General features: G+C 43.8%; 1 long non-coding RNA gene across 2 annotated transcripts in view; it reads left to right on the forward strand.

Annotated features, from left to right (window-relative positions):
- Positions 1 to 18,809, forward strand: part of LOC129564346 (uncharacterized) — a 193,649-nt gene extending 174,840 nt beyond the window's left edge. The window contains exons 4-7 of one of the 2 annotated variants that reach the window (XR_008687473.2): positions 7,748 to 7,869; positions 11,116 to 11,314; positions 11,456 to 11,561; positions 18,586 to 18,809. This is a non-coding gene — a long non-coding RNA (uncharacterized LOC129564346). The remainder of the gene's footprint in view (positions 1 to 7,747; positions 7,870 to 11,115; positions 11,315 to 11,455; positions 11,562 to 18,585) is intronic. The other variant, XR_008687475.2, reaches the window with a different exon arrangement.
- The last annotated feature ends 272 nt before the right edge of the window (positions 18,810 to 19,081 follow it).

Raw genomic sequence — 19,081 nt, forward strand, 5'->3', positions numbered from 1 at the left:
CTAATCAGATAATCTAATTTTTTCATTTACCTAACTCTGGGAGTTGGTGATGGACAGGGAGGCCTGGCGTGTTGTGATTCATGGGGTCACAAAGAGTCGGACATGACTGAGCGACTGAACTGAACAGTAGCGAAAATGTAAATCTCAGCTCACATTCTGTTGCTTATATGGAAAAAAGCAAGACACACATTTAGATTTTCAAAGTGAAAAATTGGCACCTCTCAAATGGCAAGCCACTCCAGTACTCTTGCCTAGAAAATCCCACGGATGGAGGAGCCTGGTAGGCTGCAGTTGTGGGGTCGCTAAGGGTCAGACATGACTGAGCGACTTCACTTTCACTTTTCACTTTCACACATTGGAGAAGGAAATGGCAACCCACTCCAGTGTTCTTGCCTGGAGAATCCCAGGGATGGGGGAGCCTGGTGGGCTGCCATCTGTGGGGTCGCACAGAGTCGGACATGACTGAAGTGGCTTAGCAGCAGCAGCAGCAGCATCTTCACAGTATGATCAATTAGTTAGATTTTTTAAATGTATGTATAAATTCATGGATCTAAATAGAAATCTGTATGCAAGTCAAGCAGCAACAGTTAGAACTGGACATGGAACAACAGACTGGTTTCAAATCGGGAAAAGAGTACATCAAGCCTGTATATTGTCACCCTGCTTATTTAACTTATACGCAGAGTACATCATGAGAAACTCTAGGCTGGATGAAGCACAGGCTGGAATCAAGATTTCCGGGAGAAATATCAATAACCTCAGATATGCAGATGACATCACCCTTATGGCAGAAAGTGAATAAGAACTAAAGAGCCTCTTGAAGAAAGTGAAAGAGGAGAATGAAAAAATTGGCCTGAAACTCAGCATTCAGAAAACTAAATCATGGCATCTGGTCCCATCACGTCATGGCACATAGATGGGGAAACAATGGAAGCAGTGACAGACTATTTTATTAGGCTCCAAAACCTCTGCAGATGGTGATTGCAGCCATGAAATTCAAAGACGCTTGCTCCTTGGAAGAAAAGTTATGACCAACCTAGACAGCATATTAAAAAGCAGAGACATTACTTTACCAACAAAGGTCCATCTAGTCAAGACTATTGTTTTCCCAGTAGTCGTGTATGGATGTAAGAGTTGAACTATAAAGAAAGCTGAGCGCTGAAGAATTGATGCTTTTGAACTGTGGTGTTGGAGAAGACTCTTGAGAGTCCCTTGGACTGCAAGGAGATCCAACCAGTCCATCCTAAAGGAAATCAGTCTTGAATATTCATTGAAAGGACTGATGCTGAAGCTCCAATACTTTGACCACCCGATGCCAAGAGCTGACTCATTAGAAAACACCCTGATGCTGGGAAAGATTGAAGGTGGGGGGAGAAGGGGACGACAGAGCATGAGATGGTTGGATGGCATCACCGACTCAACGGACGTGAGTTTGAGTGAGCTCCGGGAGTTGGTGATGGACAGGAAGGCCTGGCGTGCTGCAGTCCATGGGGTCACAAAGAGTCAGACAGGACTGAGGACTGAACTGAAATATATTTGTGAGGTTTCACTCAGATCTGGCCTTACTTACCGAAGCTGAAATTGGCTCAGCATCAGCAAGTGCAAGCTCCTGCGGCTTGGCCACTGAGTCTTTCTGACTCAACCCTGCTTCTCTTTGGTATTATTATTTCTCTTGATGTGTCCAGATGTTCTGGTCTCATCTTGTTTTTCCCCTGACCCTGAATGACAACCAGTCATTTCGCCAAGAAGCTCTGGCCTCTTGAAAGAGGCAAAGGTACATCAGAACCGAAATCTGGGTGCTCGGAAGGGCACCGTCGACAGTCAGTTGTTCTAAGAGTTTTCACACAGTTGAAAAGTCTGTATGAAACTTGAGTGTTCATACTGAGGTATCTGTGGCCATTCTCCTACTTCTTTGCCTCTTTCATGGTTGTTTGTTTACACCCAAGAGGCAAATGACTCATCTCTTTGGTTCAGGTGCCTTCAGATCAAAAGGAGCCGCACCCAAGTAAATCCTTCTGCACCTGAAGGTTCTTAGGAGACGCACTTTTGTAACTTCACCCCACCCTTGACTCTGGAATGACATGACTCTGGTGTCTTGGAAGAGAACTGAGTATCTGGAAACCAGATATAGGATGCTGGTCCCAAAGATGGGCTTTGTTAGTAGCTCAGTCGTAAAGGATCTATCTGCCAGTGTAAGACATGGAGGTTCGGTCGCTGGGTCGGGAAGACCCCCTGGAGAAATAAATGGCAACCCCGCTCCAGTATGCTTGCCTGGGAAATCCCATGGACAGAGGAGCCTCGAGGAGCTACAGTCCATGGGGTCGCAAAGTGTCAGACATACCTGAGTGACCGAGGGTGCACGCATCCGGAGGTGACTTCCCGTGAACCACAGCATGGATGCCAGCCCTCACGTGGCCTCTTGCCTCCTGAACCTGGGCTCCCTGTGACCTTACTTCACCCTTGAAATGCGGCCATTCCACGCCTCAGTCTCGGGGAGGGTGACAGATGTCATGTTTGTGACACTGTAAATCCCTGAGCCTCCCATGGAACAAATCCAGCTTCCATGCTGGAGAGAAAGCAGGAGGACTCTCAGGAGGAGGCCCCGAGACTCTGTATTGGGTTGGCCACAAAAGTTCACTTGGGTTTGTCCATAAGGTTACTAAGACATCTCAGTAACATGTCATCCGCACGTTGAGTCAACACCTAAGCTCTCAGTTCTGTATTTACTGGCTCCCTAGAAATAAAGGTGAGACCTTGTATTCTCCAAGGAGGATTTAAAATGTAAACCAGGCAAAGACACGGATGCTTGGATTCACAGAACCTTAGATTAGGTGAGCATTTGGTGAGATGTTAGATATATTTTCTGGGCTTCCTTGGTGGCTCAGCTGGTAAAGAATCTCCCTGCAGTGCAGGAGACCTGGGTTCAATCCCTGGGTTGGGAAGATCCCCTGGAGCAGGGAATGGTTACCCACTCCATTATTCTGGCCTGGAGAATTCCATGGAATTCTTTTTTTTTTTTTTTAAGATATTTTCTAGACTCAAATTGGCCATCGTTTGGAAACTTGCTGTTCCGTTTCCACTACTTGTACATCCAGCTGTGTGTGAATAGTTCCAGGAATGGAGAACTTCCAGGTCCTCAAAAGGCATCATCTCGGTACCTGAAAAATAAAACTGTATACTAAGATGTGAATATTGGCATTTGCGAAAGAGGGTCTTGCCCTCCGGATTCTTGTTCACTCAGATGGTAAAACATCTGCTTGCCAGTGCAGGAGATGTGGGTTCGATGCTCCAGTGTTCAGGCCAAAATACATCAGGCCATAAATTACACGAGCTTCTTGGAAGTTCATTTAAGTTATTTGAAATTCATGATGGTTGCAAGAGGTTCAGTATTAATGCAACACCCAGTAGAGAAATTTTTCTGAAATTAAGAATTGGAGACCTCTCAAATTCAAGCAATAAAATGATCAATAACTTGGAAAAGAAATCCCTTTGTAGGGTAGTTCACATCAAGAAAATAGACTCTAAAAATGATTATGAGAAAAATCAAGGGGCTTACCTGCTGGCTCAGGGTTTCCCTGGTGGCTGAGTTTGGAATTAAGGATCTTTGCTGTCACAGACCGATTTGCCACACGTCGAAGCTACGAAAATAGCTGTTTGGTTTTCCAATAAAATTGGAGACATTTACAAATCAGACTGTGCTGTTCTAATGGTTTATGTAAAACTTCTGTAACTTACCCACTTTTAAATTCATTTCTTGGTCTTACTTCTTTCCTGTTATTTTAGTTTCTCGAGACAAGATGAAATTCAATCCCTTTAAAAGAAATTTATGTCTAGGCCACTGCACAAACCCAGAATTCTGAAATTACTTTCCTTCTTGGCTTCCTTGGAAGAATGTGTCAAGTTCATTCTTTAATGAGAGTCCAAAAGTCCAGTCAGTATACTTGTTTTGGACCATTTCTTAGAATCTCCTGGGCCTCCTCCCTTGTGGCTCAGCTGGTAAAGAATTTGCCTGCAATGTGGGAGATCTGGGTTCGATCCCTGGTTTGGGAAGATCCCCTCAGAGAAGGAAAAGGCTACCCACTCCAGTATTCTGGCCTGGAGAATTCCATGGACTGTATGGTCCATGGGGTTGCAAAGAGTCAGACACGACTGAGCGATGTTCACTTCAGTTCAGTTCAGTTCAGTTCAGTCGCTCAGTCGTGTCCGACTCTCTGCGACCCCATGAATCACAGCACGCCAGACCTCCCTGTCCATCACCAACTTTTTTAGAACCTCCTAATACTAGATGTGACGTGTAGATGCCATCTAGAGTGGGCACTGTGTAAGCTCGTGAGACTTAACGTTTATCCAAGGCCAGAAAGAGCGTCTATAATTATTCAAATAGGTCTGTGTTGATGATGACCACTGAAGTCACACTCCTGAGAAGCTGCGACTTTATCATCAAGCGTCGTCTGTGGCTGCATGGAATTGTATTAGATGTCGCTTCCTATGTGAGTTGTGGCCTTCACAGCCGGGACGCATATAAAAACAGTATTTGGAAGAGAACAAGGCTGCTTACCAGTGAGTTCAGTGTGCCCACGTGGAGTCTTTGCTTGGTTTGAACGTCCTGGAATTGATTCGCGTCCTTTGTTAATGTTGAGCACGGTGGCCCTGGCTTCTGACCACCCCTCTTACAGAGGGTTTGAATGTATGAACACAGGCAAGAAAGAGGTTTCAAGATAGCGAAGGGGGTGTTAAGAAGTTCATTCCGCGTGACTGAATCTCCATCCTTAATGCCCTACCCCGGTTTTTTGGCCATTGTCTGTTTGGGTTGAGTTAAGGTATGCACGTTCAGTAGATTTTCCATGTGGGTATTTGATTTCCGGCCCCCACATTGGAAACTTTCCAAGAATCCATCGACAGAAAAATGAATCATCTTTCCTCTTACACATATATACAGACCTATGTAATTTATCCTGAGCTGAAATGGTCCACGTTCAATGTTTTTGATTATCTCACTTACTCTAAAACCGTTCTTCTGTTATACATTTCTCCATGCTGGTGAATTTGTTTCTTCTTTTATATTTTCTTCCTCAGATTTATAAAATTCAGAGAGTGTTGCCACTGAAGGCAATTTAAGGATGGACTCCAAACCCACCCTTTTTCAGATAATGAAACCTATTCACAGAGGTTACACCAACAATTCCCAAAATGCTAAGGTTGCTTATAGCGAAAAGACACTTCACACTTTCTCTGGAGCTTGTTAAATGGCAAAAAGGTACATTAATGGCATTACTATTTTTTTCTATTACAAGATTGCGGACTTAATGGGTCTCTGTTTTGTTAATCACATCTATATGGGTTTATTTGGAGATTTTCATTACATTCAAATTACACACAACTAAAACTAGTATTTTCAGTGTCAAAAGCTCACAGCCTCTCAAATAAAATGGTTTGATCCCTGCCAAAACAAAACTAAAAATAATCAGAATTCTCACATATTAAAATCACATTCTAATGATTTTTAAAGTCGGACAAGACTGAGCAACTTCACTTTCACTTTTTGCTTTCACACATTAGAGAAGGAAATGGCAACCCACTCCAGTGTTCTTGCCTGGAGAATCCCAGGGATGGCGGAGCCTGGTGGGCTGCCATCTATGGGGTCACACAGAGTCGGACATGACTGAAGTGACTTAGCAGCAGCAGCAGCAGCAAGCCCTTGGACTGCAAAGATATCCAGCCAGTCCATTATAAGTCCTGGAAGGACTGATGCTAAAGCTGAAACTCCAATACTTTGACCACCTCATGTGACGAGTTGACTCATTGGAAAAGACTCTGATGCTGGGAGGGATTGGGGGCAGGAGAAGAAGGGGGCGACAGAGAATGAGATGGCTGGATGGCATCACCGACTGGATGGACATGAGTTTGAGTGAACTCCGGGAGTTGGTGATGGACAGGGAGGCCTGGCGTGCTGTGATTGATGGGGTCGCAAAGAATCGGACACGACTGAGCGACTGAACTGAACCGAAGCTATATTTCTAATATTAAAAATTATCATTCAATTCAGTTGTTCAGTCGTGTCCGACTCTTTGCGACCCCATGAATCACAGCACGCCAGGCCCCACTGTCCATCACCAACTCCCGGAACTTGCTCAAACTCATGTCCATCAGGTCAGTGATGCCATCCAACCATCTCATCCTCTGTCGTACCCTTCTCCTCCCACTTTCAATCTTTCCCAGCATCAGGATCTTTTCCAGTGAGTCAGTTCTTCGTATCAGGTGGCCAAAGTATGGGAGCTTCACCATCAATCCTTTCAATGAATATTCAGGACTGATTTCCTTTAGGATGGACTGGTTGGATCTCCTTGCAGTCCGAGGGACTCTCAAGAGTCTTCTCCAACACCACAGTTCAAAAGCATCAATTCTTCGGTGTTCAGCTTTCTTTATAGTCCAATCTCACATCCATACGTGACCAGTGGAAAAACCCTAGCCTTGATTAGACGGACCTTTATCAGCAAAGTATTATCTGTGTCTTTTAATATGCTTTCTAGGTTTGTCATAGCTTTTCTTCCAAGAAGCAACCATCTTTTAATTTCATGGCTGCTGTCACCATCTGCAGTGATTTTGGAGCCCAGGAAAATAGTCTGTCACTGGTTCTATTGTTTCCCCATCTGTTTTCCATGACGTGATGGGACCAGAGGCCATGATCTTAGTTTTCTGAATGTTGAGCTTTAAGCCAACTTTTTCACTCTCCTCTTTCATTTTCATCAAGAGGGTTTTTAGTTCTTCTTCACTTTCTGCCATAAGGGTGGTGTCATCTGCGTATCTCAGGTTATTGATATTTCTCCCGGCAGCCTCGATTCCAGCTTGTCCTTCATCCAGCCCAGCGTTTCTCATGATGTAGTCTGCATATAAGTTAAATAAGCAGGGTGACAATATACAACCTTGACGTACTCCTTACCTATTTGGAACCAGTCTGTTGTTCCATGTCCGGTTCTAACTTTTGCTTCTTAACCTGCATTCAGAGTTCTCAGGAAGCAGGTAAGGTGGTCTGGTATTAGAAATTGTAGTTTTCATAAAATGTTTTAATCTGCTTTTTTTTTTTCATTTACTAGTTTATCAGTGTCATTTTCTATAACACCAAATGCATTTCAGAATTATAAGTTAACTCTTGTCTTTTGATCAATACACCAAACTTTACTTGCTGTTCCCTTCTGTGGGTGCTTCACAGTTTTTACCGTTATGAATATTTCCGTGCACTCGACTTTTCGATTTGTTAACAGTTTCTTTGCGATGAAGGTTTAGGTGGGAGGTTACTGGGATTACCATTTCAAGAGCGTGAGTAAAACGTTGTGATACAGGTCGTGAGAGTGGATACATAAGGAAATGCCTCACACTTGGTCCCAAGCCCTCCCTCCAGTAGTATGGTTCTCAGCGTTTGACATAGCCCGCCAAGGTGTCACTTTCTTCTTCAATATGAGTGATTGTAGACACTCATCTTGAGCACAACTGCTATTAGGGCAGCTTATCAATAAAACACTTTTATTATGTCCAGTGGCGTAATACGGCAAGGGCGTTGTTAATTCGTGAGTCTTGAAATGCTCCTTTCCTAAAGGGTTGCAGCGTTTTCCTTTCCTTTACTCCCCTGGTCCGTTCCTTTGTAAAACGTCTGGCTTATGTATTGAACCTCAAACTACACATTAACTTTGCTCTGATGTCATTGTGTCTAATTGTCTCTGATTTTATCCTTCTTAAATTAATCCCGTAGGTATCACATAAGGAAAGAAAAAAGTCATCCATAAGGAGAATGTCCGTCCTGTTGATGGATTGACACTGGATAATATTTCAGTGACTACTTTTCAGTCTTCAGAGGCCCATTAGAATCCCCAGGTAATAACATATCATTTCTCGAAACATAGGAAGTAAGCATATGATGTTGATCCTAAACATATTGCAATCTAGGAAGAAGAAAAGCGTGGACATTTAAAACTCCATGGATACTGTAATCTCTCTCAGAAATCTGGGTTTAAATTCCTTCACCAGTGTCTTTGAAGAAGAAGCAAGTAATTAGAGGTGTGGCTTATGGAAAAGAAAAAGATACTAAGCTCAAGCTAAGAGCTGTTGTTCAGTTGCTTACTTGTGTCCGACCCTTTGTGACCCGGTGGACTGCAGCACGCTAGGCCTGCCTGTCCTTCACTATCTCCTGGAGCTTGCTCAGATTCTTGTCCATTGAGTCGGTGGTACCATCCGACCATCTCATCCTCTGTCGTCCCCTTCTCCTCCTGCCACCAATCTTTCCTAGCATCAGGGTCTTTTCCAGTGAGTCAGTTCTTTGCATCAGGTGGCCAAAGTATTGGAGCTTCAGCGTCACCCTTTCCAATGAATATTCAGGATTGGTTTCTTTTAGGATTGAAGAGACATCCATTCAAAAAATAAAAACCATATACATCAAGATATGGGAGAATGAATGTTGTATACATTTTTAGTTTCATTTTGATTTTCCGTTTTTTAGACCTTTACTTCTGCAGACTTTTCCAATGAACCAATTAACTACCGGCATAGTAATACCCCCAAATCAATGTTTAATAAGTATTCATTAAATTAAAAAAGAAACAGAATCTGAAGAGATATTTAGCAATTCTTACTCTGTATTTGGAAAAAGTTGGAGAAGCTGTGACAATGAGGAGACACGGTGCTGTATCCATCCCCGGAATCTGAGATCCACTGTTTGCGATGGCCATTTCAAGAGCCACAGCTCAGCTTTGTGAAGGAGCCAGTTTCACTGATTCTCAGAGCAGTGGCTGAGGCTGACGTATCCACCTGTGGCTGTACACTGCTTAAACTCAGAGTCATCCTCCCTGCTGTTTGTTTCTTTTTTTTAAGTTCCTATTTTCTTCAATAGCCAAATTACGAAAACTTTGAAGCCGCATTCCATAAGCTGCAAGAAAGCCATTCCTCCTTGGGATTTGCCTCCCGCAGAGCTGTTGCACTTTCCCCGGTTGTGTGCAGCAGTTCTGATCACGTAGCCCATGGTTGGAGTCTGGCAGGTCACTCGTGCTCTGTATGACCAGTCTCTCCCGAGCATCCCTGCACAACCAGCTGCTGTCCTCAGTTCAGTTCAGTCGCTCAGTCGTGTCCATCTCTTTGCGACCCCGTGGGGGTCTCCTCGCAGGGACACACCTATGTTCCTTAATTCTCCAAGGCGCTAAGACAGTGGTTTTAAAAAGGAGCAAAGTACACGGAAGATTCAGGAATGAAAGACCAGGAAGATAGAGGACCACGGCTAGAAGCAGGCACTGTTAGAACTCTCAGCGTTGCCACGGCCAGCTCACGCCCACCGTGAGAGGATCTCCAGTCGTCTCCACGCTCTGGAGTACTGGCCCTGAGGATCCCTGTGGTGGAAGGATGAGTGGGGATTGTGACCTGGTGTTTCTTTTCTTTTAGACGCTATTTTTATTGAGAGTGTTAGGTTTACGTCAACGTCGAGAGGGCGGTGCAGAGGTTTCCCATGTATTTCCCGCCTTCATATGTATACATGACTTCTCCCATTATCGACACCATGGAATGGTGCTATTTTTTTTTTTTTAATAAAAAATGGTGCGTTTTTATAAAATCAAAGATGAACCCTCGTTATGACACATCATAATCACTCAAAGTCTGTTGTTTAACGTAGGGTTCACTTTTCAAGTTGTCCATTCAGTGGGCTTGAACAAATGTCTAATCACGTATCCATATTATAGAATCTCACAGGGTAGTTTCTCTGCCCTGATAATCCTCTGTGCTCTGCCTCTTCATCCATGGAAGATCACCCACGCCTTCTCTGCCTTTCAGTTCAGTTCAGTCGCTCAGTCGTGTCTGACTCTTGGCGACCCCATGGACTGCAGCACACCAGGCCTCCCTGTCCATCACCAACTCCTGGAGCTTGCTTAAACTCATGTCCGTCGAGTCGGGGATGCCATCCAACCATCTCACCCTCTGTCGTCCCCTTCTCCTCCGGCCTTCAATCTTCCCTAGCATCAGGGTCTTTTCCAATGAGTCAGCTCTTCGCATCAGGTGGCCAAAGTATTTGTGTCTGTTAATACATAGATGAAGTTCTGTCATGTCTTTTATATACATGTAAATTTTCACAAAAGGTCTTGTTTATTGAACTGTATGGTCATAAGGCAATGGCAAGCCACTCCAGTACTCTTGCCTAGAAAATCCCATGGACGGAGGAGCCTGGTAGGCTGCAGTCCATGGGGTCGCTGTGAGTCAGACACGACTGAGCGACTTCACTTTCATTTTTCACTTTCACACATTGGAGAAGGAAATGGCAACCCACTCCAGTGTTCTTGCCTGGAGAATCCCAGGGACGGCGGAGACTGGTGGGCTGCCATCTATGGGGTCGCACAGAGTCAGACACGACTGAAGCGATTTAGCAGCAGCAGCAGTATGCCCTTGTGTGTGTGTGTGTGTGTGTGTGTGTGTGTGTAAGAGAGAGAGAGGAACTGTACTTCATGTCGGACACGACTGAAGTGACTTAGCAGCAGTAGCAGTAGCAGCATGGTCATATTTATTTGTGCTTGCTGGGAGCAGTAGAAAAATGACTTCCCCATTAACCGCTACTTAAATCAATGTCTTAAAAATATAACGACAAGCGTCGTAATTATTTTCCATTGTTCTTACTCAATGGATTTTTTCTGTGAGACTATAAGGCAATTCACACATTTAACTGGAGAATATATATACACACAGTATAGGGTTTCCCTTGTGGCTCAGATGATAAAGAATCTGCCTGCAGTGTGGGAGATGTGGGTTCAATCCCTGGGTCGGGAAGATCCCCTGGAGGAGGGCATGGCAACCCACTCCAGCATTCTTGCCTGGAGAATCCCCGTGGACAGAGGAGCCTGGTGGGCTACAGTCCATGGGTTCGCAAAGAGTCAGACAGGACTGAGAGACTAAGCACAGCACATATACAGTATTACACACAGTTAGTGATTTTACTCTTAAAATAATTAAGTGTAACTCGTAATCCTTTTCATGGTCTAAACCGAGAATAGTTTGTATTTTAGCAAAAAAATATATATTTAATGCACTGTATCCTTTTCATGGAGTCATTTTGTTTTACAAAATTACAGAAACTTTTCTTGTTTGTAGTCAGCTAAAGCAGGAGGAGAACGGGACGACAGAGAATGACGTGGCTGGATGGCATCATCGACTCTGTGGACATGAGTTTGAGTGAACTCCGGGAGTTGGTGATGGACAGGGAGGCCTGGCGTGCTGTGATTCATGGGGTCGCAAAGAGTCGGACACGACTGAGCGACTGAACTGAACTGAACTGAAAGCAGAAAATCAGGTCAGCAATCAAATGCATAATTACGTATCTTCCCCTTCTACCTAAATGTGTACAAAAGTCTTTATGACCTTAACTTCCAATGAGAAGACATACTCTGCCTCACGATGCTGAGAAAGTGCTCATTTTTTTTTTCCTTTTTAGCAGTCCCTTTTGGATGGATACACGTTAGTGTCATCTCTTTAAAGAGTTACGTGGAAATGGCAACTGCGTGCACCGAAAGAGGATGCCACGGAAATCGCAGAGGAAGGTTTGTAACTTGAATATCATGAACAGTGTTGCTGAACCGTGTGTTCCCCACGCACTCCGGTCTGTCCTTGGTCAGTACCGCGGTCTCAGGCGTGGAAGCTGAATGCTGTTAAGATAGGCTAGTCAACTTCAGAAGAATCTCCTCCAGTGATCCTTAGATAAGAGAATGCGAACAGGGCACATTGCCACTCCGTCTGTCACTCACTCAAAAATGTTTAAGTACTGAAGAATAACTCTTTTTTTTTTTTTTTGCTATACAGTAACTCCTTGCTGGTTCTCCATGTTAAATCCAGCAGTGTGCCCATGTCCATCCCAAACTCCCTAACTATCCCTTCCCCCATCCTTCCCCCTGGGAGCCATAAGCTTATTACAGAGGATTGAGCAGAGCTCCCTGTGCTGTCCAGCAGGTCCTTGCTGGTTCTCCATGTGAAATCCAGCAGTGTGCCCATGTCCATCCCAAACTCCCTGACTATCCCTTCCCCCATCCTTCCCCCTGGGAACCATAAGCTTATTACAGAGGATTGAGCAGAGCTCCCTGTGCTGTCCAGCAGGTCCTTGCTTGTTCTCCATGTTAAACACAGCAGTGTGTCCATGTCCATCCCAGACTCCCTAAGAATCCCTTCCCCCAGCAACTGTTACTTCATTCTTTCAGTGTGTGAATCTGTTGTGTTTTGTGCGTGCATTCATTTGTATCATTCCTTTTTAGATTCCACATATAGGGAATGTCATCTGATATTTCTTCTCCTCTTTCTGACTGAGTACACTCAGTATGACAGTCTCTAGGTCCATCCGTCTTGCGGCAAATGGCATTATCTCGCAGTGTAACTTTTCAGGCGGAGAAGGCAATGGCAAGCCACTCCAGTACTCTTGCCTGGAAAATCCCATGGATGGAGGAGCCTGGTAGGCTGCAGTCCGTGGGGTCGCTAAGGGTCGGACACGACTGAGCAACTTCACTTTCGCTTTCACACGTTGGAGAAGGAAATGGCAACCCACTCCAGTGTTCTTGCCTGGAGAATCCCAGGGATGGGGGAGACTGGTGGGCTTCCGTCTATGGGGTCACACAGGGTCGGACACGACTGAAGTGACTTAACAACAACTTTTCAGGAATCCTTTCCAGTGTAGAGGATGCGGTGGAGAAAGTAGATACATCAGCTGGAAAGGCAGTGGCTCCTTTGATCTTTTCAGGTGATGCCGGGCACTCACTTTATTAGACTGCACCTGGACCCCTAGGATCAGGAGCTTATCAGATGTCTGAAAATACGGATAATTTGGAATTGTTCCAAAGATGACAAAGATGAGAGCAAGCTGGGGGAAATCACCCAATTAAATAAGCAACACCTGCTGGAACTTCCACATGATTCAGCACTTAAGGTGAATTTACCATGGAGAAAAATGTTCCAAAGTTCAGAACATAATTAGATCTTTGGACAGGTATGGTAAAAAATAGAGGGAAAAAATAAAATTGGGGGGAAAATTAGAATGAGCTCTATTTTTACATAGTTCTGTATTTGGGCACGCTGCCATCCACGCCACGGAGTCGGACACGACTTAGTGACGGAACAGCAGCAACATATTTTGAAGTTTGTTGGCTTGGCCGTGAAGTTCATTTGGGTTTTTCCATAAGATGTTCCAAGACTCTATACTTTGTTGTGTGACCTTTTTGATTATATCTATTCAGAAGAAGGGCCAGTTGATTTGGAAAAGTGCTTTCGGAAAGCAATTCAGTTTCATGAATCTTTAAATGGAATGAAATATATATGTATCTTTTAGTACATAAATTCTTTTTTTAATATTTATTTGTCTTTGGGAGTGTTGCATCTTTATTGCTGTGTGGGCCTTTCTCTAGATACGGTGAGCAGGGGCTTCTCATCACAGGGGCTTCTCCTGTTGCTGAGCAGGGAGGGGCTCTAGGAAGCTCAGGCTTCAGTGGTTGTGGCCCCTGGGCCTTATAGCACAGGCTCAGTACTTTTGATGCTTGGACTTGGGGACTCCATGGTGTGTGGATTCTTGGTCAGGGATTGAACCTGCATTTGCCTACACTGGCCAGTGGATGCCTTACCACTGAGCCACCAGGGAAGCCTGGAATGAAAAGTATTTTAGAACCATTGCAACACAGTTTAACTTTAACAGCTTTAATTTGTATGCCTGATTTCAGCCTGGCTATTCTTAGGAAAATTAGGAAGCTTCTTGGAGCTGAAGCTCCAGTCCTTTGTCCACGTGATGTGAAGAGCCGACTCATCGGAAAAGACCCTGATGCTGGGAAAGATTGAAGGTGGGAGGAGAAGGGGACGACAGAGGAGGAGATGGTTGGGTGGCATCACCCACTCGATAGACATGAGTTCGAGCACGTTCCGGGAGTTGGTGACGGACAGGGAAGACTGGCATGCTGCAGTCCTTGGGGTCTCAGAGTTGGACACGACTGAGCGACTGAACTGAACAGATTCTTAGGAAAGTCCAGTCTTACAATTCATAAATAGGCCCAGTATCCCATTTCTATGATTATGAATCAATTTCAAGAGTAATTTTAGAGTCAGATTTAGTAATATTTGAGAAGTCTTGATACCCTAAAGCATCTTGTAAGATAAATAGGTAATATCTATTCTAGCGGAGAAGGCAATGGCAAGCCACTCCAGTACTCTTGCCTAGAAAATCCCATGGACGGAGGAGCCTGGTAGGCTGCAGTCCATGGGGTCACTAAGAGTCAGGCACGACTGAGTGACTTCACTTTTCACTTTCACACATTGGAGAAGGAAATGGCAACCCACTCCAGTGTTCTTGCCTGGAGAATCACTAGGGTGAGCCTAGTGGGCTGCCATCTATGGGGTCGCACAGAGTCAGATATGACTGAAGCGACTTAGCAGCAGCAGCAGTGAGAACATTTATGGAGCCTGTAGCATGTTAAAGACAAGAAATTATATGTTAGGGACAGCTGTCGGCAGAGAGGAAGAATGAGGCGTTAGTCACTGCTAGTGTTACAGGCGTGATAAAACATGGCCAGGAAATCTCCGTATTCATTGGACAAGACGTCGCACCACGTGTAGGGTCTCAATACCGTAGTCGTTTGAAGTCATTTTTCCTTTAGCATTATGATGTGCAACCACTAGAGTTGTTTGTACAAATGTTGTTGGTGGGGCACCACGCCTATTGATTCTCACCCGGTGCCGGGGAGCGGAGGGTTGTGGAAGATGGCTCTCCGCTTCCTGAGGCCCCCACAGTTGATGCGAATACTCACCCAGCGTGGAAACTCCTGCCTGGAGTTAGAAAGAGAATTGAGCTTGGATCCTTGTCTCTATGTCTCTGTCACTTCCAATGAGATGAGTAAGACCCGGCTTCAAATAGATGAGGTTTTTTTTTTCAACATATTTTATTTTTCAAGTATTTAAAAAAGTAATGTCTATTTATTTATGGCTGTGCGTGTAAGCTTTCTCTCGTGGTCGTGAGTGGGTTTCGCATTGTGGCGGCTTCTCTCATTGTGGAACACGGGCTCCAGAGTGCAGGCTCGGTACTTGTGGCTCCCAGGCTCCAGAACACAGGCTCAGTAGCTTTTGTGCACGGGCTTAGTTGCTCTGCAGCACGTGGGATCCTCCTGGATCGGGGATGGAGCCCACGTGTCCTGCATTGGCCGGCGGATTCTTAACCACTGGACCACCAGAGAAGTCCCCAGCATAGTTTAGAAGCAGCGATAAATGAAGATATTCCCTGAGAAGTGGAACCCGCAGTCACGGTCTAAAAAGCAAAGTTTTAGGCCACCCCCAAGTTAAATGAACAAAATGGGGTTACAGTCTCACGAAAAGGCTTGGTATTCACTTCCAGCTAAGGATGCCAGCTGGGTGCTTCTTGTTCCTTGTGAAGTGGCCGGCATGTGATCTGGGGCTGTGATGATGGGAAATTTGGGTCATATTAAGAAACCATCCTACTGCTTCGTACCAAGCCAGGAACAAAGGAATACTCAGAAGTCAGAAACAGTTTAATCAAGTGTGTTAAAGCAGATGCTGAGGGGGACATCTCTCTATTGCCTTCCCCTCGTTTAAATGAATGCATGCAGGGATAATGAAATAAGCATGCATGTTGCTGGAGAGAGCTAGGAGATACAGTATCAGCTGAAGCTGACAGTGTGTCCAGAAATGATAGATGTATGTGGCACAGAGTCCCAGCAACCCCGGGGCCTTGGTGGTACTCCCTCAGGCTTAAGGAGGCACCTCATGCAAATTTATTTGTAAAGTGATCTATCAATCTGTAACTGTAAGTTTTATTGGTAATCTGCAAATTTTATTGATAGATGTATCTATAAGATTTTTTCATAGATGTGTCTATAAGATTTTTTGATAGATGTGTCTGTAAGTTCTATTGATAGATCTATCTGTAAGTTTTATTGCTATATCTATTAGTTTTATTGATAGATGTATCTGTAAGATTTTTTGACAGATGTATCTATAAGTTTTATAGATAGATGTATCTGTAATTTCTATTGACAGATGTATTTGTAAGATTTTTTTGATAGATGTATCTATAAGTTTTATTGATAGCTGTATCTAAGTTTTATTGATAGATGTATCTATAAGATTTTTTAACAGATGTATCTGTAAGTTTTATTGGTAGATGTATCTGTAAGTTCAGTTGATATAGATACATCTATAAGTTCTAATGATAGATGTATCTGTAAGTTTTATTTATAGATGTATCTGTAAGATTTTTTGATAGATGTATCTATAAGTTTTATTGATAGATGTATCTATAAGATTTTTTAAAGATGTATCTGTAAGTTTTATTGATAGATGTATCTATAGGTTTTATTGATAGATATATCTGTAAGTTCAGTTGATGTATCTGTAAGTTCTAATGATAGATGTATCTGTAAGTTTTATTGATGCATCTGTAACTTCTATTGATAGGTGTATCTATAAGTTCTATGCATAGATTTATCCATTAGTTTTATTGATGTATCTATCAGTTTTATTGATGTATCTATAAGTTCTATTGATAGATGTACCTGTAAGTTTTATTGATGTATCTATAGGTTTTATTGATAGATGTATCTGTACATTCTATTGATAGATGTATCTATAAGTTTTATTGATAATATATCTCTAAGTTTTATCAATGTATCTATAAGTTTCATTGATAGATGTATCTGTCTTATTGATAGATACATCTCTAAGTTTTATTGATAGATCTATCTGTAGGTTTTACTGATAGATGTATCTATAAATGTGTCCCCTATACAAATTTAACTATACATTTATTTATCCACCCATCCACTTATTCAGAAAGTATATTAGCTCATTCTCATAGTAGGATTAGTTCCCTATTGCTGCTTGAGCAAATAAATACACATTTAGTAACTTAACACAGCCCACAGTTATCATCTTTCAGGTCTGCAGGTCAGAAGTTTGCAGTGGGTCTCCTTGGGCTAAAATCCAGGTATCGGCGGGGGACGAGACAGCATTCTTTCCAGAGGCTCCAGGGGGAGGATCCAGTGCTTTGCCTTTTCTAGTTTCTACAGGACACTCCCATCGCTAAGCTCGCTGCCCCTGTCTCTACCTTTGAAGCACATCCTTTAATCTCTGCTTCTCACCTTGCATCACTTTCCCACCTCTGACCATCCTGCGTCCTTCTCATAAAGAGTCCTTGGGATTCCATTGGGCCCACCAGATAAGCCAGGATAATTTTCTGTCCGAGGATCCTTAATTTCTTCCCATCTTCAGAGTCGCTGCATGGTACCATCTGCACAGGTTTCTGAGATCAGACCATGGGCATCCCGGAAGAGGGGGAGTTACTGCGTCTACTACGGTATTCTGTAGACACTTGCTAATCAGTTTCTCTATGACAACTGTAGTTTTTACTACTTAACTTTCGAACTTTAAATCACACTCCTTGGTTAATAAGCTACATGGACTGCACGTCCCAGCACTTGTGATTGATTTACTCGATGAGAGTCTGGAGTTAGAGGAGGCCATGACTTCTCTCTCATTCCTCTTACCTTGCACCTAAAACCACATTTACAGCTTTATATTTCTAAAAGTAACATATTCCCTTCTGTTTTCTCTTTCTGAAAAGTGTACTAGTGTTTTTAGAAAAAAAGAAAATGAAGCACTTGATTGGACAACATTTACTTTTATTCTCTTATCTCAAATTGTATATTCCTGTTATCTTTTAGTTTTATATTCTAGGTGTTCCCCTATTTTGTCTTCCATTGTTCCAATGAACTATTCCCATCCTTCTGTTTTTAATCTTCAAGTATTCTTTCTGGCTTTTTAGTTATTTTCCTTTGTACATAAATTTAATCTTTGCCAATGGATGCAGAATGACTAGAATACTGTTGAGCGTCAAGTTGGTGTGTGTTTTGCATTCTCTTCGCTAAACCGCTTCTTTTGTTTTAATTTATTTATTTTAATTGGAGGCTAATTACAGTATTGTAGTGGTCACATTGGAGAAGGAAATGGCAACCCACTCCAGTGTTCTTGCCTGGAGAATCCCAGGGACGGGGGAGCCTGATGGGCTGCCATCTATGGGGTCACAGAGAGTCGGACACGACTGAAGTGACTTAGCAGCAGCAGCAGCAGCAGCAGTGGTTTTGCCATACATTGAGCTAAACCACTTCTAAACCACTAAACCCCTTCTCTTTGTTCAAACCCCATTTGAGATCAGTGTTTAATTTACCAGGCGGTTGGTGTGAGTTCCTGTCACTGCAGTTCTGTGACGTTCTGCTTCCGTCCGTTTAGTGAAAGTGAGAGCTGTCCAGGCGTTCAGTACAGATGAGCAGGCTTTGTGACCTCCAAGGTTGTGTTGAATTGCTCAATGTCACAGAGCCCCCGAATGGTACAGCAAGAATATTACTTCCTCGGGGACATCAGGACTCACCCGGTAGCCTTTCCGCTTATAAAGAGAAGAGCCCTCGGGGTTTTCCTTGTTTGCTTTCGTGCAGGCACGTGGAAGGCAGGCTGAGAAACTGTGAACTTTCCCTTGCAGGCAGCTCTGTCACGCAGCTCCGTTTCCCCCTCCACTGGCCTGTTCTTGTTTTCCAGGTCTGATCGTCGTCAGAGAATGAAACACACGTTGTGGAAGGTGGGTTGGACTGCTCAGTTTCTGACCTGAACAGGCCTTCCAGGATGAGATGGTTGGATGGCATCACCGACTCGACGGGCGTGAGTTTGAGCAAGCTCCGGGAGATGGTGATGGACGGGGAGGCCTGGCGTGCTGCGGTCCACGGGGTCGCAAAGAGTCGGACACGACTGAGCGACTGAACTGAACTGAGTCCTTCCAGAAACCTATTGGAATCAATTGTTCGGTGTTTAAGCTCGTCCACTTTTCTTTCTAGTTATAGACTCCTTCCTGGTTTTTGCTTTTCTTTTTAAGTGGGCGTCTGGGAGTGACTGAAGACCTGTGATCCTTCTCCACCTACAATGTGGAACAAAAACACACTGAGAGCGTATGTTTAAATAGTTACATTTACAGAGATTTATGTTTCCATGAACACATTTTCGGGTATGTACAGGGCAATTTGGTCATCCACAGCTGAGA

The sequence above is a fragment of the Moschus berezovskii genome, chromosome X (assembly GCF_049115385.1).
Source record: "Moschus berezovskii isolate FMDL1 chromosome X, NW_MosBer_1.0, whole genome shotgun sequence".
NCBI classification, from domain to species: domain Eukaryota; kingdom Metazoa; phylum Chordata; class Mammalia; order Artiodactyla; family Moschidae; genus Moschus; species Moschus berezovskii.